The 24,871-nt window shown below is 31.2% G+C and overlaps 1 protein-coding gene across 8 annotated transcripts in view; it reads left to right on the forward strand.

Annotated features, from left to right (window-relative positions):
* Positions 1-24,871, forward strand: part of LOC139528747 (mediator of RNA polymerase II transcription subunit 12-like) — a 322,630-nt gene that overhangs the window by 178,858 nt on the left and 118,901 nt on the right. The window contains exon 1 of one of the 8 annotated variants that reach the window (XM_071324995.1): positions 19,173-19,206. The exons of 6 other annotated variants lie outside the window; for them this stretch is intronic. The gene's annotated coding sequence lies outside the window, so the exon portion shown is untranslated. Of the gene's footprint in view, positions 1-19,172; positions 19,207-21,295; positions 21,381-24,871 lie in introns of those variants that run through there. One more of the 8 variants, XM_071324987.1, reaches the window with a different exon arrangement.

The following is a 24,871-nucleotide window of genomic DNA, read 5'->3' on the forward strand; positions in this document are numbered from 1 at the left end:
CCGAATAATACAAACATTTTTTTTGGAGATACCACCGTTGTCAACTATATTTTAACCGCTAATTCTTTGAGCCTAAAATCCATTTATTTTAAAATTGCATACAAAATACATTTTAAACTGATCGACCTCGAATCACTATTACTGATATCAATGTTAATGTTGATAGCAATGTCTATGTAAGACTTTGTTATAACAAGTTTGTAAAATTCATACCATCATTTATAAAAACAACACTTCACTTTTCTGCACTCTAATTATTTTTATAAAAGGTTTATAAATGACTTTTTTTGATACTTCTGAAGATAATTTATAACTACAAATAACACACAAATAATGATAGGATTATCCTTTTCAAAGGTGAACTATCATTTAAAAAATCATATAAAGTGTCCGCAACTTGTAATTTAATATATTTCTACAGTACATTTGCGTTCCGTTACATTTTTAATCAATGGCAAAGGATTCCCACCTTCGTGATAAAATAGCCTGATTCGCAAAGGTGATAAATGTACCAAATAACTTTGAATAAATGTTTACATCTGAATTTTACCGGGGTGAAAGGGTTGTTTTCGAGACAATTACACAGTAGTTAAACTGATTTGAACTATGATTCCATTGAACACAAAACGTATTTCCGTCTTTAATTTCCACTTAATTACCAGATAGTAATTTGAAATAAACGATATTTTATTTTTAGCCACAAATATCCATTAGCGAGAGAGTCGTCATGAAGCTCAATTGAAATCACTTCATGTAACGTACTAAACAAATTAATATATCTATCGCTGATTTGTGCATTTGCCTTTGATGTGTACTCTCTGATAATGTCAATATCAGTGGACTGGTCGTAATATAGAAATTATTTGGTCAGTTCGCAATTGACATGAACGTTTGCACGGATCTACATAACTTTGATATACAAAATTGCTTTGGATATTTTTCGCACGTTTTTTGTTGGTGAATGAAACACTTTTACTTGTTTGGACGTGAAGAAATAGCCTTTTTGACCGATTGGTGTGAAGTTAAAAATTGAACAAAAAATGTTTGAAAACCCGGATAAACTTATGAAAAAGTTTGGGTTATCTGCACAATTATTGATAGGTATCGTTGCTATGCACAATTACGTATAACCAACATATTGTCCATGCTATGCTATAATTCGGAGTTTAGTATGGCGTCCATTATCACTAAACTAGTATAGATATTTGTTTAGGGGCCAGCTGAGGGACGCCTCCGGGTGCGGGAGTTTCTCGCTGCATTGCAGACCTATTGGTGACTTTCTGCTTTTGTCTGTTCTATTGTCGGGTTGTGGTCACTTTGACACATTCCCAATTCTCAATTTTATTTTGATCTGAGATTTTATTCCTTCATAGCCTGGTGCCAAGAAGTTTTTTTGTTTCTTGAGAAGTATATCTTTTACCTGTTTAGTAAATATAAAGTGTTACGATTCATATGTCTATGTAACACAATGAAAAGAGACCAAAAAGGTACCACAATCGCATGCGATAATCTAGAAAAAAATGAAATGTACACGTTTTCGACATATTACTTGGACCATCATATACAATTCTTATCAGACGATGTGGTTTCATTGTCAACATACATGAGTAGACAGATATTCGTAGAACAAAGAACACAGAAGTAACCAGATTAGAATATTTACTAACTCCGAAAGAATTAAACACTTAAATAACTTTTTGCCACATGAATTCTGGATCCGAATATGTGACTATTGTAATTAATTTGTTCTCAAAGTCACAGACGGAGTGAGATCGCAATCGTTCCCGTTACCTCTAGCCTATGTGGAATAAAGAAACACACATAAATACGCACAGTGTATGGGTTTGAACTCTCAACCACAGGATTGCCAACCACTAAGATACACTCAGGAACGAAACGTCCATCAGTAACGACATCGCACCAGTGGATGAAAACAGACCACAATGATACCAAACTTACAATTTGGTAGATAACAGTGAAATTAAAGAATTATATTTTAAAAACAGTTGTATAGTACGTTTTCCCTATGTGTGTTAAGTTATTTTTTAGGTTGACGCCGACAAATTAAATATATATTGGATATCTTTTAAAAATATATATTTAGCACATGTTATTGGTTGCACTTTGTAAATACAGCTGTTTCTCAAAACACGCCTCTTTTGGGGAGATCTTGAATATTCATAGAAAATTAATTTTGTTTACATTCTGGTTCCCAGTTATGCTCCCTGTGTTCCATCTCACAGAGACATAACTTGGGAATGTAACCTGTAAATAAACATGTGCATATTGTTTACATTGAAATCTGTGGTAACCTTTCATTCGAGGTAGGGGTAGTTAAGAAAATTAGTGTTAGTTTAAACTCTGAGAAAATCAGGGTATATAAATGTTGAAAATATGCCGCACAGACCTATATTTTGACCTTAGACAACAATTGTGGCGCATATATACTTTCAATTTTAGGATAAGATTTTTTTCAAAACTTCATAGTAAAAGTGGTACAGTTTAAGACGTAAAAGGAGTTCCTAAGGGAAATTGCATTGTCAATATATACAGAAATGCAACCTATAAGTAGTGTATAAGAATATCCACCATATGTTTATAGGTTTATATAAATGTCCCAGACCATATGACAATTTGGACCGTTCACAGAATGAAAACAGACCACAATGATACGTTCCCGATCATATGCGTATAAACGTATACTTTTAAAATATATTGATTCTTTTACGGTTTTTGTAGTAAACTTCCTCATTCGAATTATGTTTACTTCTAATAACTTCAATTTCAGTGAGCATTATTAGTTACATAGTGCGCTAGTGACTTAACACGATGTATATATACAAGTGCCTAATATAATTGGTAGTTGAAGTTAGCAACGTCCATTGGCCAATATTACGGGATAAAAAGGACGATGCTTTGTTTTAGATTATTCTTTATCTTTCCTGTATCTTTTTTCGTTTTTTTCGTTAAGACAATCAGGTTCTAAAGTGTGGAGTTGGTGGATCCAAAAGTTTTCTCTTCTCCTTCTCCCCGTGGTGTCCCACTCGATGTTGACGTCTATAATTTGGAAAGTAACATTAGCATTGTGTCACATGTTAATATATATTGAGTTCTCCGTTTTACAGTTGGAATTAGAGTAGATGGTATAATTTTGTTTAGTAACAGAGGTGATGAAAGAACTGCTTGTATTGGCAGCTTTACAACACAAACAATTCCTTCGACCACATTGTTTGTAGCAACCGGGCGATGGATTAGGCTGCTTTGCTTATACAGATGTCACTAATTTGTCACGGATGTTTTTATGTCTTCTAAAGGCCATGACTGGTGGTGATGAACATACTTTTTTTAGATTTAAATTGTTTTCTATAATTTTCCAACGCTTCTGAACAATGGATGACACATTTTAAAAATCAGGATGGTAAGTGAGTACAAGGGGTGTTCTGTTAGCTGCTTTATTCTTATCTTTGTACTCAAGAAGTTCTTGGCGACTAGTTATGTTTGCTCTTTCGAAAGCGCTATCAATGATGTTGTTATTGTTTCCTCGAACAACTAGATGTTTACGAAGTTGTCCAAGTCTAGCAAATTTCGTATTTTCAGTAGAGATTATTCTCTTGATTCGCAATGCCTCGGGAGCAGTGTTTAGGATGGCAACTTTTAGGAGAAAGGAAATGATGTTTGTCCGTTCGTTTGGTATGAAGGTCCGTTATAATGGTTCCGTCTTGATGTAACTCGTAGTATCGAGGAAGTTAATTTTCTCCATAGATGATTCATATGTAAATTTTATTGAATGGTGGAAAGAGTTACAGTGTTCTAGAAATTCATTAAGATGTTCTTGTGAATCTGTCCATTTGAAATCAATATCGTCGATGAATAGAAACCATGATAAGGACTGATATGGAGCACTAGTCAAGAGGCGTTTTTCAAGTTGGCCCATAAATATGTTGCCATATGACGGGGCCATTTTTGTGCCCATACTAGTACCGTCTATCTGGAGATAGTGTTTTTCATTGAAAGTGAAGTTGTTATTCTCCAGTACTAGTGTCAGAAGTGTAACAAGGCACTCAGTAGGAGGATTTTTTTTCACTACGAGTGTTCCATGCCTCTTCACATGCTGCTATTCCTTCGTCTTGTGGAATGTTGGTATATAAAGAAGACACGTCCATGGATGCAAGTATAGTATTGCTTGGTAAAGGATTGAGGCTTTCCATTTTCTTGAAATAATCAGTTGTATCTTGAATGAATGAGGGTAGTTCTTTCACATGAGGTCTTAGATGATGGTCTACAAATTCTGATATCTTTTCAGTTGGATGACTAATCGCTGACACAATTGGTCGACCTGGATTGCCCGTTTTATGTATTTTAGGCAACATATAGAATCGTCCGGCCTTTGCTTCGTTCTCAAGAGGTCGGAGATAATCAAAGGTGTCATTGTCTATATGCTTATTGTCGAAAATCTCTTAAAAGACGGTGTTGATCCATCGAATAGTATTAAGCGTTGGATCTGTTGTTAATTGTTTATAAAAAATGGAGTTGATCTTTTAACGCTTTCAAAGCTATACTTTCTGACTTGGATAAATTATGATTTCTTGTATTTGTTATACAGGACTTAATATCAGACCTCACTTAGTTAATGAATGACTACAAGTTATCATTTTTACTATTTTGGTGGTTTCCATGAACTTGTTTTCCTAAATTTTAGGATGGGCGTGACTTCTTCATTGGTGTCAGTATCTGAATCTGTTAATCCAGCTTCTTCAAGGTTTGTCTTGCCCCTATTGTAGAAAAAAAATTTTCAAGCGTAAACGTCTGGTGAATTGGTCTAGGTCTTCGTCTCGCTAAAAAGTTATTTACAGTTGATGGGATAGGACAGAAGTTTAAACCTTTAATTAAAAGAGATTCCTCAGAACTTGTAAGTTCTTTAGATGACAAATTTACAACAATGCTTTCAGTTTTTTTATTTCCGTCTTTTAAATTTTCTTTTTCTAAGGATCTTATGGTTTGTTGTATTAATATCATTCATATGCTGATTTAAATTGACAGTGTGAATTTTATCTCTTTGAAATTTATTTCTTTGTTTTTCTTTATGTTTCGATAGTTCAATTTGTTCAATATCTGCGAGGCGACGTTTAATTATTGCTAAATCGTCACGAGAAATGTTACTATTGTTGATGATATCTGATATTTCATTTACAATTTGTTTGTAATTTGTGGTTGTAAAAGTAACAGTTGAAGAACACTAGTAGCCAGATTAAAGTCTGAAACGGTCATTTTGGTCTGATCAAGTCTTGATCGACTTAATTTACCGCTAGAGAAATACGTTGAGACTTTTCAGATTTTAAGACACTGTTCAGATATGTTATGTCAAGTCTGTTCAGTCATGTCAAGTTAATTAAGATGGAAGGCTCTAGCGTTCAATCAAGTCTGTTAAGACTGTTTTGGACAAATTAAGACCAATCATAAAAAGTAACTTTCAAAACTTTCAGATCGGGTTAAGATCCGTTTAGTGTGTTAGAATGATATTAGGAGTTACGCCCCTTTATGTGGATGATACATTGTATTATAAATGCTAGAATAAAAAACGTATATTATTTTGAATTATTAAACATAAAATCATTCGTTGGCTTTTTATTTCTGTTGATCTTTGTTTAAGGTATAAGAGAATAAATTATATATATATATTATACAGTTTTGTTAGTTTGTTTTGTTGTAGAAATAAATTATTCGCCAATAACTGTTTCTGATTTTTTTTTTTTTTTTTTTTTTTCTGGTGTTAATTCATGTATTTATCTACTTATTCTTTGAAAAAAGTAATTGCAAATTTTAAACGTAACACTAACAAAAGAGTGACAACAACATCTAATAAATTTCATACGTCCAAATCACGTTTCTGGATTTTACTTCATCTGGAACGATCAACGCAAAATACAAATATTTTATATCACAGATAATTTATATCGTAAATTTCGTTATCCTCATCAGGCCGCATCAGGGAACCATGTCTCCGTTTGAACTAAGCTTCTGAAACTGCTCTAAGGCCGTGAAGTGAGAGTGTTAAAACTTTAAATAACATACCATCGGAAAGAGAAGGATGTCGATAGGTTTTACAGAAAAGAGAATGATCGGCTATAAATATGAATAATAGAGAAAATGGAAAAAAATATAAAGAATGGAGAATAATAAGGTGCTTGAATATAAAGAATTGATAATAATAGACAAAAAGTATAAAGAAAAAACGTGGCCTACTAAACATTAAAGAATACAGAAATGAAGGACCCCCTCCAGATCCTCATAGATTAAAACAATATAACCTAATTTTAAGTTCGAGCATCGAGTATATGTCTTAGTACATCTGTTTGTAAATGCGCTTATCCTTTCTTTCATTTGAATAAAAAACTTATTTGTTTTTTAAGATTGCACTATTATAAATAATTCTTCTTCGTCTTCTCCTTCTAAACTGTAGAAGTAACGTATGTATGCGTTAATATTCGGTCTATAAAGATTATTAAGTTCGATGGCACGTGCCAATAATCCAAAGGTAATAAAATCAACGATCCATAAAATAACGTGGCAATTACAATGGCTATTTCACAGTTATATCATATGTTCACCTGTCATGGTATCATACATGTACCTCCGTATGTGTAGTATAAGGTTCTAAATCATTTTTGATAGCTTCTTTCTAACACTATTGACGACATTGTTTAAACTACATGCTCATGTCACAAAACCGCAAATTTAGTATAGTTAAAAAGATAAACGATATTGAAAATGAATTTTTTTTCTATCAAAAATGTATGGTCGTATATTTGTAACTCTAGGTGTTTACCTAAAATGTATTGAATATGTAAAAGTTAAGATTTTTTTTCAAATATTTGCCGAAAGAAACATTTTCCGAAAAAAAAACCAATCCATATATTAACGTTTTGTCCTTTAAATCTTTTTTGGGGGTCCGTAGAAATACCGCAAAAGACCCCTTTAGTGCACTAAGAACAAAAAATTGCACTAAGGACCTGATGGAATGATAAAATTGACACAAAGGACATTGCATATCTAAGTTAACGTTTTAAAAATAAATAATTTCAAGTTTTATAATCATATCTTAAGTAATTAGAAAGTTATTTAATGTTCTATCGACACACGCCACACTCAGTTGATTGTAATCTATAGAAATTCATGTTCGTTCAACCATGACCCGTTTTGAATACACTAGTATACTTATTAAAAATGTATATATTATGTTATTTTATGTTGTTCTTGTTTTTTATGGTATAGTTATTACTGCCGTATCTATTTTGCTTTTCTGTCTGCTATAATTTTGACTTCTATGTAAAAGTGTATTTTCTACTTATGTTTTGTTTCTTTTAATTTCGTTTGCTTGTTCCGTAAGTTCACTTTTTTAAGTTCTCTAGTAATATTTTATAAAGATATTTTAAAATAGTAAAAAATGTATAGAGTTTGTTTACCAACACATACTCATTACTGACATAGAAGATACACATGTTTCGCAAAGTATAACAGTTTATTACATTTGTGTTGAGCCTGCGACTTTTGTTGCAAAAGCGAGACATAGCGATCCACAAACCACAAATACATATTCACTTTGTGGTTAAAGTGTTTGAAACTCTAATAACTTTCTTAAACTATCCTGGATTTCTACTAAACTAGGACAGAAGCTTGTTTTTGATCATAAGATAGCTGACTTTTTTGTTTTTCTGTAAGTTTATATGAATTCACTCTGTAAAGTTTTTAATAAAAATCACATTTTTATGTCGAGGCCTTTTAATGATCGGTCGACTATATGGTAATGTTTTTCTCGTTATTGAAGGCCGTATTGTTGCCTATAATTGCCTTTCTACCTCAGGCATAGATTACCTAAGCTGTATTTGGCAAAACCTTTAGGAATTTTGGTCCTCAATGCTCTTCAACTTCGTACTTTATTTGGCCTTTTTAACTTTTTTGGATGTGAGCGTCACTGATGAGTCTTTTGTAGACGAACGCGCGTCTGGCGTATATACAAAATTTAGTCCTGGTATCTATGGTGAGTTTATTTGCTATAAGACGTCTATAACTATTTTCGACCTTGTCGTCTTATTTTTTAAATTACGTCATTGATTAGCTGATCACTACAACGTTTAAACAAAATATTCGTTCCCGTGAAAACTATAAGATTTGTTTAACTTTCAAATTTCATCGTGATCTCTTCTCATGATATAACAGCTATCTGTATGTTGGTTTTACAGCTAATTTCCCAATGCATGTAAAGCTAGACTTTTGTTAGCTTGATTGCTTAGTTTGTATATTTTACAATTGTAATTGGGATAATGTCCAATCAAATTTAAATATAATATATACAGATTAGAATGTGCCTCTACATTGTTTGAAGATGTCAATGTTATTTACAAAGCTTGAATTCGTGTTTATACCAACAGAGCAAGCAAGCCTACCAAAATTTTACTCTACAAGCATTAGGAAATAAGCTGTAAAGTCGACAAGATAACAGGTTAATGTATTCAAGTGATTTTCTGAATTTAAGATTTGTTGCAATTCTAAAGTACAATGGTTAAATCAATCTTATCTTTGATGTGCCACATGGGCATCCCTATAATAAAGACAGTCCATGCGTGGCCCATGACATTAGATATTATGCATGTCAGTGGATATTTTCTTTGTGAAGCTAGCACTAATAACCTATACTATTTACGTGTCTGAAATATTTTGAAAAGTGTAGCTAAACTTTTGAACAGACCATTTATAAACGTCGTTTGTGTGAATTCGGGATTTACACGTATTAAAAACTCTTCACTTTTCGGCATTCGAGAAAACATATATTTAGCAAACACTATTGAGGTACACAAATACAAAATAAATTTAATTTGTTAAGATTTGCAACTCTTAAACCCAGCTGATATTTTTTTTATTTCTCACCTAACAAATGGGATATACACGACTTCCCAAATTTAATCTAATATTCACCTAATATTTGCTCAAAGTCAACTTATTTTAAAGAAGTTTTAAAAATAAAATGGTTAAATGCATTTTTTTACATAAAGCACAAATATATTTACATGTTTTATTATCAGATCAAAATATCTTAAATACCCAAGTCCAGAGATGTACCATATCGAGAATTTTACATTCATACTTGTTACGTATGACATGCCGATGACGATGACATTTAGCTTGAGGGCCATTTTGTTTTCACAGAGAAAAACAAAAATTAAACAATTAATTTTATAGATATAATATTCTGTTGAAAAATCATTTTTAAAGGTGAACAGATAAGCATAACGTCTTCGCAATTTCTTGTTAACAGCCATGGACACAGATGTCAGAATGAATAAGAAAACACTAAATTTTTAAACAATATATTGTAAAATGGACACCAAACACATGTGGATAGAATAGTGTACTGATAGTATAAAAAAAGAAGATGTGGTATGATTGCCAATGAGACAACTATCCACAAAAGACCAAAATGACACAGACATTAACAACTATAGGTTACCGTACGGCCTTCAACAATGAGCAAAGCCCATACCGCATAGTGAGCTATAAAAGGCCCCGATAAGACAATGTAAAACAATTCAAACGAGAAAACTAGCGGCCTTATTTATGTAAAAAATTAACGAAAAACAAATATGTAACACATAAACAAATGACAACCACTGAATTACAGGCTCCTGACTTGGGACAGGCACATACATAAATTATGTGGCGGGGTTAAACATGTTAGTGGGATCCCCACCCTCCACCTAACCTGGGACAGTGGTATAACAGTACAACATAAGAACGAACTATAAAAATCAGATGAAAAAGGCTTAACTCATCAGATGGACAAAAATACAAGTGGACGCGGCCCGGTACTTATACATCCCGACACAAAAAGACACAATGAACAAATCTGAGAGTACTCGCAGTTATCTGACAGCTAGTTCAAAGTCACTAACAACTAATAAAAAAATCATGCAGCTAAGACTAAACTATCAATCCGTACACATCCAACATCCATCTATCGTTTTCAGATATTTCTTTTCCGCCATTCATAAGTTTAATGTTTACTTTGACTTAATGCTATACATGTATAATGTGTGTTCAGAGATGGATTTATAAACTTTATGCTTAAAATAATAAACCCAAACAGACAATAAACAGGTGATTTGGTGACCATTTAGACTTCGTTTAGATAACACACGTCTTCAAAATTAATAGTTTAAAATAAAATTTTGGGGATTTAAAATGTATATCCAAACCTATTCTATTACTTTCCTCTGAGCAAAGTCTTAAGAAAAATATATATTGAAACTGTAGGAGATCATAGTGGGTTGAACGACAACGAGACACTTGCAACCAAACAACAAAAATCACATAAGGACAGCTAGTGGGCAACATATAAGTGTTCACCAATAGATAGGTGTATGTATACACAACATGCCAATTTCTAAATCATTCCTTATGTCTTTATCATTGTGAATAATTTATCCCGGATAATAGAATACATGTACTACATGTCTTTGATTTAACAGAAAAAAATTTATGATAAAAGATTCAAAAATTTGTTTGTTGTTTGTGATTATTCATAGTTGACTAGTTCTATATTTACCAGTGACACGTGTCCTAATTTTTAAGAAAAGGGACAGAAAAGTATTAAACAAAAAACTATATTTTCAAAACTCACTGCATGATTTAAACAGCTTTAAAGTGTTTCATTTAATTTTATCTTTTTGCGTATACGAAAAATTGATAACAAGTTAAACTTCAGTGTTCATGACTTACGACTGTTTTATATTTCTTGTGAAATTGATAGATGAGCAGGTTTTCACAAATACCGAACAAAAAATATAGCGTAAACGTCAATTAATGGACAAGCAACACAACGAGAAAAATAAAATTTATATGAAATAAAGTAACAACATAAGTTTACAAATACGTACTTACATGTTGTAGGTGCATTTAATAAAAACAACATTTGAACTTATTATTAACATTTTTTTTTCAATTGTAATTTTATGTGTATGTATATTTAATGTTACCCGATATGGAGTTCTTCTAAAAATAAAAATCACTTGAATGATGGGTATTTCTGGTGTATATACATGTATCACACGAGCTATCTACATGTACAATATACAGAAATGACACGGCTGGGTATTGTAAAGTTACCGAAGGAAGATTAATGTCAGCTGCATATCCCCGGACGAAGAATTTACTGGTTTTCAAAACGGTCAGTTGTAATTTGTCAAATTGTAAAGGTTTGAATCGCGCCCATCTCTTCTTTCTTTTTTTATAATATGAATTGCGCCAATAAATGGAACTTTACACATTCCCCATTTCCATTTTCAATTTTATTAGTTGTGTCATGATTTACCTCGAAACGATTTACTTATTTACACGTACATGTTACATTAGAATACTGACTTATGATTATAAAATTTGAAATTAAGTACTTTAAGAAAGTCTCCATTTTTATGTCTTGTTTTTGTGTCAGTTCTATCATCCCATCAGGTCCTAAGTGCACTATTTTGTTCTAAGTGCACTAAGGAGACCCTTTGCTTGTACCTGTCAATATCGGAAAGGACCTCCTCAGTGCACTAAGAACAAACATCTGAAAACAATATTTGCACATTTAAATGGTTGTTTTATTGGCGCAAATGAATGCTGCAGTTTTTACAATAAAGCATGTAAAATAAGAATTGGCGTAATTAAGTTGTTGCGCAAATTCATTCTTTTTCAGCTAAACTAGATATCCAGTGGCAGATTCAGAGGGGGCGTAGAGGATGTACGCCCCTCTTCAATGTAATCTCAATGTAAATGTAGTCCTGCTTTTTTTTTATTTTACACTCTATTCTGTCCTGCATTTCTTAGTTATTAATTTATCCTGACTTGTTTTTCATTAAGTCATCATGACTTTTCTTTTTCGCAAAATGGCCATACTGCCCTTTTTCTCTTAACTCCCGTCATGCTTTATTTCAATTTTTATACGTCAGACAAACTTCTTCATGCATGTAACTTCATATTTCAAAATGGATACAAAATGTCTTAATTGATAAGTTCTACATTGCATTTAAAACATCCATTGAAAGAATATTGTATAATAAGAAATCCTTGTCCGCTGTTGGATGTTCTGTTTCGCCATTTTTCGTGCTTGTCATAAGACGATATTTCAGGGGTTTTGATTGTTAAACTCGTAAAATCAAATAACGAACATATTCCACCTGAGAAAGAGTGGCTCATTTACATTAATCAATGATTATCGTTTATAAGATGTTGTACTTTCAATGCTATTTATAAACGCCGAGTAAAATTTGAAATGTTTGGTATACAAATTTTAAATTATTGATCTTAGAAATATTCAGTAGACAATGGGACATATCAAAGAATCATTATTCATCTATTATATTATAACAATTTTTATTCACAAAGGCTTATAATGATAAATGAAATCAATGTTTTGTTGTCAATATTACAATTTATGTATTGTTCTCTGGTGACGAGTCTTTGAGTTCTGACGAAAATTATAGTGTTTTTCTATCTTTCCACAAAGTATATAAAAGTACCAAGCGTTTTTCTCAACTTTGACACAGACCACCTTCTTCTGTAACAGATGTTGGCAAAATTTTTCAACGGCAATGTTCAAAGCGCTTAGACAATTCCAGTGCACCTTTACGATTCAAATATGATGTAATGGTATAGAAAAACCTTGCAGCTGAGTAACTTTTGACAAAAACATGCTACATTTGGGAAAAAATGGCTGTAAAAATTTTACATATATCTGCCGTCGCCATATTGGGATAGTCGTAATTCCAGTTACGGTTATCAGTTTAATACCAGTGCAGTTGAGAAATATGGTACATTTATTCAAATGCGGATATAAACCTTATCAATATTAAACCCAATCCCGCAAGCAGATGTGGTCATCCTGTTGAGGATAGTTTTCACTATTTCTTAAGTGCCCTTTTATCAACGAAGCAAGAGAAATATTGTTTTCAAAATTAGAAAGATCTACTATATCCATTTTGCTTTCATTGGCTGGTGACGGTGACCTATCATTTCAACAAATATAAAGTATCTACGAATAAAGTATCTATCTATCTATCTATTTATCTATTTCAGAAAAACAAAGATATTTTTGAGTCTGTACAATCATATATCAGAAATACACTAAGATTTAGAACATTCAATTAAAATTCAAAATTCCTACTTCCTATCTCTGCACTCTAGTTCAGTTTTAAATATTACTCTTATACGTTTTGTTTTTGAAACAAGGCTATTTTTTGTCAAAAGACAAGCACAATAACCCCAAAGCGAATTGCGAGAAGTGGTTTCGTATTTCGTTAAAGAAAGAAAATACTAATAGTTTATGTAAAATAACGATTAACGACTCTCGTACGGTGTCGCGTTTATATTTTTTTAATGCATTGGTGCAATTGGATGCAAACAATAATGACCATAAAATATCAGGTTTGCGAGATCAGACAGTAACCTAACAACTAAACAATTGAAAACCTAGAGATCAATGTTTAACATTCGCCAGCAATGAGCAATTTTCATTAATAAAACATGATTTAGTCGAATACTTTGCGAGTAAAGAAGAAGAGACTACCAAAGATTTGTTATTAACCACAAATGCTTGATGGGTACAAATCAGTATTCAGGAATTAACTTTTTTTTTCATTACACCACATTACAACAGAAAATAGAATAAACACGTAGGACCTTGAAGTATTTCTAATATACATTGTTGTTTTCCTGTTCTATGTAGCTTTCTTTCTGGCAAACACGGTTTTATAAATGCGGACAGGCACCGACCATTGAAAAACAATCGATCTGATTAAAATAAGTAATGCAAATAATTGGTTTTTTTTTTTATGGCAAATAAGAAAAAATACCGTTTGATTTAAAATTGTTTAAAATTATTTAGAATAGATCTCTGAAAATAACGTATTTTAATGTGAAAAGGCTAGACTTTAATTTGTGCCGTAGGGATGTTATTGAGTTACATTTTACCTTATACAAGACAGCTGATTGGATAAATATGATAGGTTGTTACGCCTACATTGATACTGATGTCCAATCGAATAACAGCAGACACCTGTCAGTAAAAAAACAAATTGAAAGCGTGGCCGATTACTTGTTTATTCGATATTTGAAAAATAATTTAGATAGCCGCTATTCGTTTACTCTTTTTCAGGTGAATTTCAATAACTGTTTTTCTCACTTTCTTATTAAATAGAAAGGTATTTAAATATGAGCGTACAACCGGTAACGGAATACTACAAGCATTTTATATACCATGTGTATAAAATACATTATCAAATTATATTTGTAGATTGTAAAAGATCAGTAAGAATATTTTTATATCTGTACTAAATCATCTGAAATAAAATAAAACATATTTCTCTCTGCCTGAATGCAATCGTAAGCAATTTTTTTTAACTTTTTTTTTTGTCTATTTGCAAATGACGAAGACTTCTCCTTAAACTGAATTATTAAACAGACAGACTAACTTTAAAGGACAAAATACTAGCGTGTACTTCCATCCAAGGAAATGATTTTCTATAAAGTAACTAATCTAAGTGGCCATCGATGTGTAATATTTGACACTGGACATTATTTTTGAAGCAATGAAATACGTATAATGTATACTATCAATCAAAATTAAATTTAAAAATTTGAATGTAACAATATGGTACAAATCCATTTGATTTACTGAATTTTTAGATATTTTTTTTTTATCTAAATGAAAATGTTGTAAACTGCTCCCAGTTAATAAGTAAATAAGAAGATGTGGTATGTGTGTCAATGAAACAACTCTCCATCATTCAAGTCACATGGTATAATTTAATAAAAGGTCAAAAGTACGACCTCAACGCGGAGCTTTGGCCCTCATCGAACAGCAAGCTATAAAGGTCCCTAAGATGACTAGTGTAAAACAATTAAAAATGAAAAACAAAAGTATAATCTATAAATACGGTCATTTCGCTACGTTATTTTATAGCTTTTTGGCCAATTCCGAAATAGCAAGTAAGCGTCTCACTGTTTTTCAAAATGAGTAGTAACACTGGTGCTTCAACAAATCTGATACGAAACAGAAATATAAACCGTACATTAGATTTTATCAATCGTGTCTTAACTAACGTTGTTTGCTATTTTTCTATGATATGATTTACTCTTGTATTTAATTCGTGCTAAAAAAAAAAATGGCGAAAAAAAAAATTCAAATGAGTTATCGACATCGGTCTTTATATGTATATAATGGTCAATATAAACTGTCAATTAAATTTTTAAAATATGCTAATATAATTGTTGCATTTATCTAAAAAAATATAAAATAATGTTTTATTTGTAAATGTAATAATATAACCCGGTTTAACCTTATACATCTTATATTAAAGATAAAACATGGAACTTCATTCATTATACGTCCAGTGACACGAATGCGTAATTATTTAGGTAGTTTATGCTCATCCGTTTCGGTTGACTGCTTAAATAATCCGTTTATTAAAATGTAAATAACTTTCACCAAGCATCTGTCATCTGTGTACAATTTTAAAATAAAAAGTAAATTCTATACTTAAAATATACGTTTCTTGACCAAATATAGATAAGAACTATCACTCTACATTAGAAACAAACAATGTTTAAGAACATCTTTGAGATATATTTAATACTGATCATTATATCTTTAGAGGCGGAATGCATACATGCAGGAGTTTTTATGACAAATTTGCCGGTTACAACAATTAATCTTTTCTCATATAACCAATGAAATGTTAAAGATTCTATCGGAAATAAATGAATTGTTTTTAAAGTTTGCATACTTTATTTAATTAAATAGATATACAGTCATATTAAAAGATCACAAAAGAATATCATCCAAGATATAGAGATTATATTCATAAAGGGGGAGTAACCCCTGATAAAAACAGATAAAGTGTCGCCCGTTTTATTCAAAATATTTAAAATCTTAACACAACTGAACACGATCTTACTGCAACTAAACTAGTTGTTCACCTTTGGTCTTATTTAATCTGAACGTGATCTAATCAAGTCTTATTTGAATGCTAGACGAATCTGTCTTGTTTATCTTGACACGACTGATCTGACTGAACACAATATATCTTAACAGAGTCTGAGTGTCTAAACAGGTCTTAACGTTTTTCTCTAGCGGTAAATTAAGTCGATTAAGACTTGATCAGACCAAAATGACCGTTTCAGACTTAAATCTTGATACTAGTGAGAAGCTGGATTGAACAGTTAAACATAATTTCATTCCAACGGCTCATGAATCTTTTGGATTTATGTCCCGGTGCCTGGGGACTCACTTTGATGTTTAAACCTTTTGGTACAGTTTTACTTTGAATATAGTTTTACTTTGAATATAATTTTGTTTGTGTAATCCATTCAAATCCATCGCTATCTTTACAACATGGATAGCGCGCAGCATTTTAAGAAATTAAGATCTTTAACTAAAAAGAAACTACAAACTGAACATCATTTATCTAACTTACAAAGTTATATTCAAAATAAAACTGTACCAAAAGGTTTAAACATCAAAGTGAGTCGCTTTGTGTAAGACCCACACGTTGAGCCAGATTTTAAACATGCTAGTTCACAAGGTAACAGTCTGCAAGAAAACTTTTACACATTATTCTGACTCTGAGCTGACCAGTCTTTGTTCTTACTCCTTAATGCCACATGTTTAGTAGATAAGCAGCAAATACCAACTCTATTTTTTTGGTTTTACCCCGCAGGTCTTCTAACCAACTTTTGAATAATTTCTCATAATTTTCAAAGCAAAGAGGATAGTTCTGGTAAAAGGAAAAAAAATGTATCATGGTTTAGAACTTAAAAATTCCTGCTGTAGATGAGTTGCATGGGTGATTTAAAATATTGAAACACAGGAAGTATGTCTCTTGATAATTGTTCCAGTTGATATAAATGTACACATAAATAAAGGCAACAGTAGTATACCGCTGTTCAAACTCATAAATCCATGGACAAAAAACAAAATCGGGGTAACAAACTAAAACTGAGGGAAACGCATAAATATAAGAGGAGAACAACGACACAAGACTACAATGTAACACACAGAGAAATGGACCAAGCATCAGACAAAATCCCAGGAGAATAACAAATATAAGATCAAAACCAATACAAGAATTTAGGATAGACAAGTACCGTGACACGTCGTATCGCAATGTCAATTTACACTCAAAAATAAGAGAAAACAAACGACGCAACGTTAAATTGTAACACACACAGAAACGAACTATAATATAACAATGGCCATATTCCTGAATTGGTACAGGACATGTTTAACAGAAAAAATGGTGGGTTGAACCTGGTTTTGTGGCATGCAAAACCTCGCACTTTAATGGCAATGTTAAATATAACATTGAAATGACAACATAATATTACAGGACTACAATACAAATAAATAGGAGAACGTATTAGACAAAGAAACACATGATTAATGAATAACAAAAAGCATCAGGTTTAAAATTCAATACGCCAAAAACGCGCCTCGTTCACACAAGACTCACTAGTGACGCCCAGATATAAAAGATCGAAAGCGAAAAAAAGTACAAAGTTGTACAGCACTGAAGATCAAAAGTTGAAAAAGGTTGTGTCAAAATGTGTCATAACATGTTTATCAGAACAAAAGTTTTTTGTCATTGTTGAAAGCCATACAGGAAAAGGAGTGTGGCGTACTAGAGTATCTCTACCCAAAAGACACGTTCATAACCTCTAATTCTAGATATTAGCCTTAATCTAGTAAACACAATTAATCAGATAGAGAGAGAGAGAGACCGTTTAATTTCCCCCAAAAAAGTTTTTCGTTTTTGCTATCAGTGTAAAAGTACGAGCATTTAACTTCAGGGGGTTATGACTTTTCCTAAACAAATATTCTGATTCCCAATTTGACAAAAAAGTATTGTGGTCAAGCAGATAAATGCTGTTTTACCGGATCAACCAAAGACTCTTTATTGTTATTGTTTAAATGTAATACGTGCTTCCTTTACGTTCGTTCGTACCTTTTGTCAAAATGTAAAAAAGCTCTATGAAAAGAGTATATTGATATTTGGTCTCAAGATTGATTTGAATTGAGTGTTTAATTCTAAAATACAGGGATGCATTTCGATTTGTGTTTATTGCAAATAAATACGTTTATAAGATTAAAACAAATGATTACAATCCAACAGGCGGTTACTTACTAACTACATGACTCCAGTTAACTGTTTCCCTGTCAATTGTGTAATATCTGGACAGATAAACAATTGAAACCTTAAAAATAGTGGATTCTCATATACACAATATCATAAAAGAGGGACGAAAGATACCAGAAGGACATAAGTTGCCATTTAAATTTCAGTATAATTTCAAAAATGGACGATGAAATATCAAATAATTGTACAAAATTTGATGTTGACATTTGTGATTTGTGGCTGTTTCTCCCTACATTTATCAAAATGTGTGACTCTTTATTTTCCAAATTAATGACCTTTTTCCCTTGACTCTTTTTCCGTGAACATATTTCAACTAGAGGTATGCCATAACTGTGAAATAGTTTCGATATTTGAACGATTGAAACTTCGTCTAAGAGCATCATAGAAAAGAGAAATACATTATCTTGTTCTTTAATTTACGTTTTTAATGAACACAAGCTTTTTCTAACCAAATATAACTAAAATCAGTTTATATATCCCATCAATACAGCAGTTCTAGATATTAGACCACCTTCGAATAATGCAAAAGACATTTCGTTTTCAGATATTACAGACGTCAACATTATTTTAACTATCAACCCAAATACATTTCATTCTTTTATTTTCTATATTTTAGTATAGCCTAAATATTGAATTTAAACTGATACACTTCGTCTCACTTTTATTGATATCAATGTTGATTTTTATTATACCAATGTCCATTCATGACTTTGTTATTGCAAGTTTAGAAATTTTATACCATAATTTATATAAGGTTTTATACAAAAAGAGACAGATGTTCGAAGTGGGATTAATCTGTATAAATTTGACAGTTTGTGATCAGTGATACAATTTGTAAAGCTAACGTGAATGATAATTTTGCTTTAATCATTATGTTTGGCTTACTAAACGTTTAAGTAAAGAAAATCTTTATTGTGTAGCGAAATTTAAATTACCTTTCATTACACTTTTGACGATAATTTGTAGTTAACGAATAATGGTAAGTTTGTTTCATTTATTCTGTTTGGATAAATAGACGTTCTAATAAAGAAAATCTTTAATTTGTAGATTTTTTTATTACACACCTGAAGATAATTCATAGTTTACGATATTAATAGTAATCTGTCGAAAAGTCAACTATCATTTAACAAATCATACAGATGTCCACAACAAGTAATTTAAGACATTTCTAAAGTACATTTGCGTTCCGTTACACTCTTTTTATGAATCGAAATGGAAACATGCCTTCGTGAGCTTATAGCATGACTAGCATGACTCGCCAAGACGATCAATTTTCCAAACAATTTTGATTAAATGTTTTCATTTCACTTGCAATGGGGTGAAAGGGTTCTTTTCGAGACATTTACACAGTTGTTTGACTTATTTGAACTATTATTCATTTGAACCTGAACTATATAATTTCTGTCTTTTATTTTCAATTAAAGTTAAGCCATATTGTCGTCAACATTGAAGATAGTAATTTGAAATATTTTATTTTAAGTCGAATATGTCAAACAGCGAGAGTCTCGTAATAAAGCAAAATCGTACTCACTTCATGTAATTTCGTACTAAACAAGTAAACCTACATGGCGTTGTCAGTTTATTTTCGACTTATGAGTTTGAATGTCCCTTGGGTATCATTTGCTTCCTTTTCACGACGTAAAGGTGATTCTTTGACATCTTCATAGTTTGTTGTTTATCATATACTAGTTACCAGTTTGCAACAATTTGCATTATGACTTTTTGATTTTACCATTTGATGAAGGACTGCCGTTTTGATTATTCATTGGAGTGCAGTATTTTTAAAATAATAACGTGTTATAGTGTTCTTTCATTTGTCTGTTTTAATATAACTTTTATTGTCAGGTCTGTTATTCATTTGACGTGGCTCTGTACTATTGCATCCAATCATACATTGAACGAAACAATTATTTTATTTGTACATGTGTGACGTTGTTGTTATTGCTTTTGGTTGGCGGCTTACTTATGTAGTAATTGCATCTTTAATTCATACAGCATAAATATTATGTATATATATGTTTAGTCCTTAATTTATTTTATGTATTACATTTTGGCGATTAATTATATGAATATGTGACGAACATGGTTGACTTTGTTCCCATAGAGTGTTTATCTATGGAGGAAAAACACATAACAGGAGGTACATATAATAGGAAAATGAAAAAAAGCCAATGATAGTTACTAATGAAATGTTAATTATTAACTGATAGGTATCATATAATTGTTTAGAAATTTTATCTGGTTGTTCACCTTTTTGTCGTCTGTGATATACTTATCAAAGTATATTTAGAAACATAGAACAAGACATATGCTAGTTTGAAAAATGCTACCAATGTAAGCATGTCAAACAATTTTCGTTGATGAAGGGTCTAAATACAGCACAAACAACATTTTCCAAAAGACCAAAAAAGTGAAAAAGTATCTTCTAACAAAACGCATTTGACTATATATACAAAAATCTGTGTGTGTTTATGTAACTAACATCCTCTAGTACAAATTAAGATTTTATCATTCTATTGTCATATAAAGGATTTAGCACTTCTATTCCAAAAAATATATGAGCGTATTGATTGTGTTTGTTGGTTTTTCTTATTTTCTAATAATATGACTATAATTGTCAGTTTGGGATGATCTGAAAAGACATATATTGCATTTTTCTTTGTTCTCACTTTTCCTTTAGCTTTTAACATATAACGTTAAATAAGCAAGACAAATGTTAGTCGCACTTTTCATGAAAAACGGCTGTAGCAAATGTTTCTATTGTTACATATACAAACAAAGCGTGTTGTATTGTGTTGTTTTTATTTTTTAATTTCTAAAAAGTATGACAGTAATTATCCATTGTAGAGAATATTAAAGTGTTGTTGTATTTTACCCTTATTATATACTGTTAAATTATCTAGTGTTCTAATCTTCAATAGATCATAGTGTTCAAATTGAATGTTGATACTTGTTAAAATTAAATGCGTGCATTTCATGGTCAATTAGTACTCGTGTTTGAAAGGTGATTGATTTACTGATGTATGACACAGGTAGAAAAGGTCTATTTTATTTCGCTAAATGGACTGACACAAAGGTGAAGTGTGCATTGCACTTCTGACTTGCTTATTATTATTCTATGTGTATTAAAAAAGGAAATGATTTCAGATTTGGGTGAGTTTTTATTTTTCTTTAAAATTGTTTATTGTATAACTTGATAAAATAGTTTAACTTGAGGGACCATCTGAGATTTACTTCATATACACTGGTTCAAAATACATTATTGTTTATTTTATAATATCTAGTCTAAGACTAAATGAAACAAATATTGGAGAGTCTTCCTTATTTTCTTATAAGTATATTAGTGTCCCTTATGTGACTAAAAGTGTGTGTGTATCCGGATAGAAGGTGTTTCAATGAGAGATCTATTATGTCATTATTTTTAAGCGTGTCAAACATCTATTTTCGATGCGCATCATATTTTGAGCAGACTAATAGAAAGTGTACAACACCGTTTGTGATTTTGTAGTTTTCATGCAGCGCCTGGGGTTGAAACGCGCATTCGTCATTCAGTAGGTCAGTGAGCGGAGAATTATCTATTATTATTAGCTCGTGTATTTCCTCTATAGGCCCGGAATATATAATCCAGCCGTCATCCCTAAATCTGGAAGTGATTATCATAGGGTTTCTGTGTTGAAAGCGTTGTAACATGTTTGAAGAAACACAACCATTGTAAGGTCCGCCCAAGGTTTCACGGTAATGTTTATTGTTAAAAATAAATTCATTTTCATTTTTTTCTCTTAAAAAAAGCCTTAAAAGGCGTTGTATACTGTTCTTTGGTGGCACTTTGATTTCATTCTTGCTTGGATCAATATTGGTCAGTTCCCCGTTTGTGGCTTCAGTATGTCATTAAATGTAAAACAAGTGTACATATAATTGGCATCGAATGCTACTTATAGGTAACAGTCACGTTTGGGTTTTATATTTTCAATCGAATTTATAAAACTTGACTTATCTTTTATATATATGAATATTTTTTTAAGTTCAGCGAGGTCCGAAGGGCACCATGTGAGCTTTGACTAATACTTGGCCTCCGTCGTCGTCCGTCGCCGCCAGTTTTGGCTTATATCTCAGAAACTAAAGCATTCAGAGCAAATCTGACAAAGGGTAAACTGGTTTAAAAGGTCTAAATTTATCAGCCCTGAAATTTTCAGATAAACCGAAGAACCCATTGTTGGGTTGTTGCTACTTAATTGGTTTTTAAGAAAAATGTTCAGTTTTTTGTTATTATCTTGAATATTACTGAAGATTAAGATAAATTGTAAACAGCAAAAATTTTCAACAAAGTAAGGTCAAGGTTTTATGTTTCCAAAATTTTCAATTGACCCGTTATGGATGTATTTGCTCTTTAAGGTGGTACCTAACACTACAGGGAGATAACTCTGTAAAATCAGGTAAACGTTTTAATTTCGTTGTGTTGTTAAGGGAATATTAAGCTTCTCAGTGACCAAAATTAGAGTTTGTCAAACTGCTATGTAACCAGTGTATTTTTTCTGATAAATTCGTTGGTTCAAATTTTTTGAAATTTTTATATTTTTGTCAAAGGGCCATAGTAAATACTTTGTTTAAATTTTATGAGAATTAAACGAGCCATCTTAATTTTAGTAAAGGTGTTGGGTACCACCTTAAGGACAATTTTACACATGTTGTCTATGTTTTTAAACAAATCTTGCAAATTAATCTAGGATAAATTTTGTATTGTATTTACTTGTTGTAAGTCTAGAAACAGAGACACTATGGATAAAATGCATTTATTTGCTTTTGAAGAAAATATGACTGATACTATGCACATTTGAATTGCATTTTTAAGCCACATATTAGAATACATTAAAAAGCAAAAATAATCATTGATGAAAGATTTCAGCAAAACAATAACAGATGAGCGATTTAGACTCTTGAGAGCCTCTTGTTTAACAAACGGAACAGGAAAATAATCGATATAGTGTCCAATATTGTGTAGAGGTGTTTCACACAAGGATACAATTGGTCTGCTCGGAATTAAATTTTCTCGTCTAGCTGTTTCATTTCTATCCATTTCTGTTAGTATATTTTCAGATAGGTTATGTATTTTAGGCAACAGATAGAATTTTCCTACTTTAGTTGTATTTATGTTTTCTTTCAAATATCTGAATGTTATATTGTCAAATATGATTAATTTTATGTAGGTTTTTGTAATACTGAACGAAATTTAAGCTACCTCCTTTACTTTGTATTCAGCAGTTTCGTCGTAATAAATATTATGTTTTTTTCACAAATACATTCCTTATTCTAAAGATAGTTTGTTACAATTATACTTAACTGTCCAAGCGCCAGTGGAGTATTCCTGTGAAAAAAAACTCTAAGTAGCCAGGAACATACTCACAATATAATCAACAATATTACATAAACTATTACATTATATGCAAATTATTCTATTAAATCAATTTCTTCAAATTTGTGAAATATACACTTCGAGAGATTATTTTGCTTTCATTCATAACCCTTCTTAATTTCTTTATAAACAATTCATACACATCTGTATATTTCAATTTCTGCTCTGAAACATAGTATAATTTGAAAATGCAAAAATCTAAAACTGTCACAAAATAGTTAAAACCATAAGAACCCTTATCTGATATGTTGAATCCAAATACTATATGTTTAACTGATATTTTATTTTACAAAATTTATTTGTGCAAGATGTTCTACTTTATCCCTAAAGTCTATTAAAAAATAACACGTTATAAAGAAATAAAAGTAATCTTCCTCTTCTGTTTAACAAAAAAAAATACATTCATTTTTATCAGAAATTTTCCATTTACATAGTAATTACTTTGTTGGAATACTATAATGTAGTAGTTTCCATCTAAACATTTTCATCTTATTCTCTCTTAAAGATTTAGATATCAAATCGTTTACGAATGAAATTTAGCTTGCTATCTAACTATAAATTGCTTGTCCAAATATTTATACCAATTGCCTGTGAATATTTTTGATCTACTAGACTATTATATAACATTTTATTATATATATATTTTGATTGTATTTGTTTATTTCCACATATCAAATTGTCCTTATTGATACTGATTTTACTCTTTAGAGAGTTTCCTTCAATTCCGTTGGGATGGAAGATTTTACGATTGTAAACTTTACAATCCAATTAGACTTATTGTTTAATTTTTCTAAAATAAAAAAAAACAAAAACATCTGATCACTTTCCCGCAAGATCAAGTAAGTCGTTGATATAAATCAATCCACTCGCTACCCAGTTTTGAAAGAACAAACTATTGTTGCAATGTTTAACGTATCGGTTTCCAAAAATAATCTGTTTTCTAATATTTGAATTTTGTAAAACTTTCTCCTGTTTTTACCCAGTTTGGAATTACTTGTAAATAAAAGTCTAGCATAATTTTAAATTCTGTTAGTGATTTAACTCGGCCATTAATTCTAATATCAATACGATACTAATAAGAAGTTGATATAAATAGTACACTTCTTCGGAGTTTTGCAGTTTTGCGTTTTCACAGGGACGTTAAGGACGTTAAGGGCTTTAGAAGAAAATTCCCATCTTCATACACAACAAAGGTGGTGGTGGTGATGAATGATGATGATGATGATGATGATGA

The sequence above is a fragment of the Mytilus edulis genome, chromosome 1 (genome assembly GCF_963676685.1).
Source record: "Mytilus edulis chromosome 1, xbMytEdul2.2, whole genome shotgun sequence".
Taxonomy (NCBI): domain Eukaryota; kingdom Metazoa; phylum Mollusca; class Bivalvia; order Mytilida; family Mytilidae; genus Mytilus; species Mytilus edulis.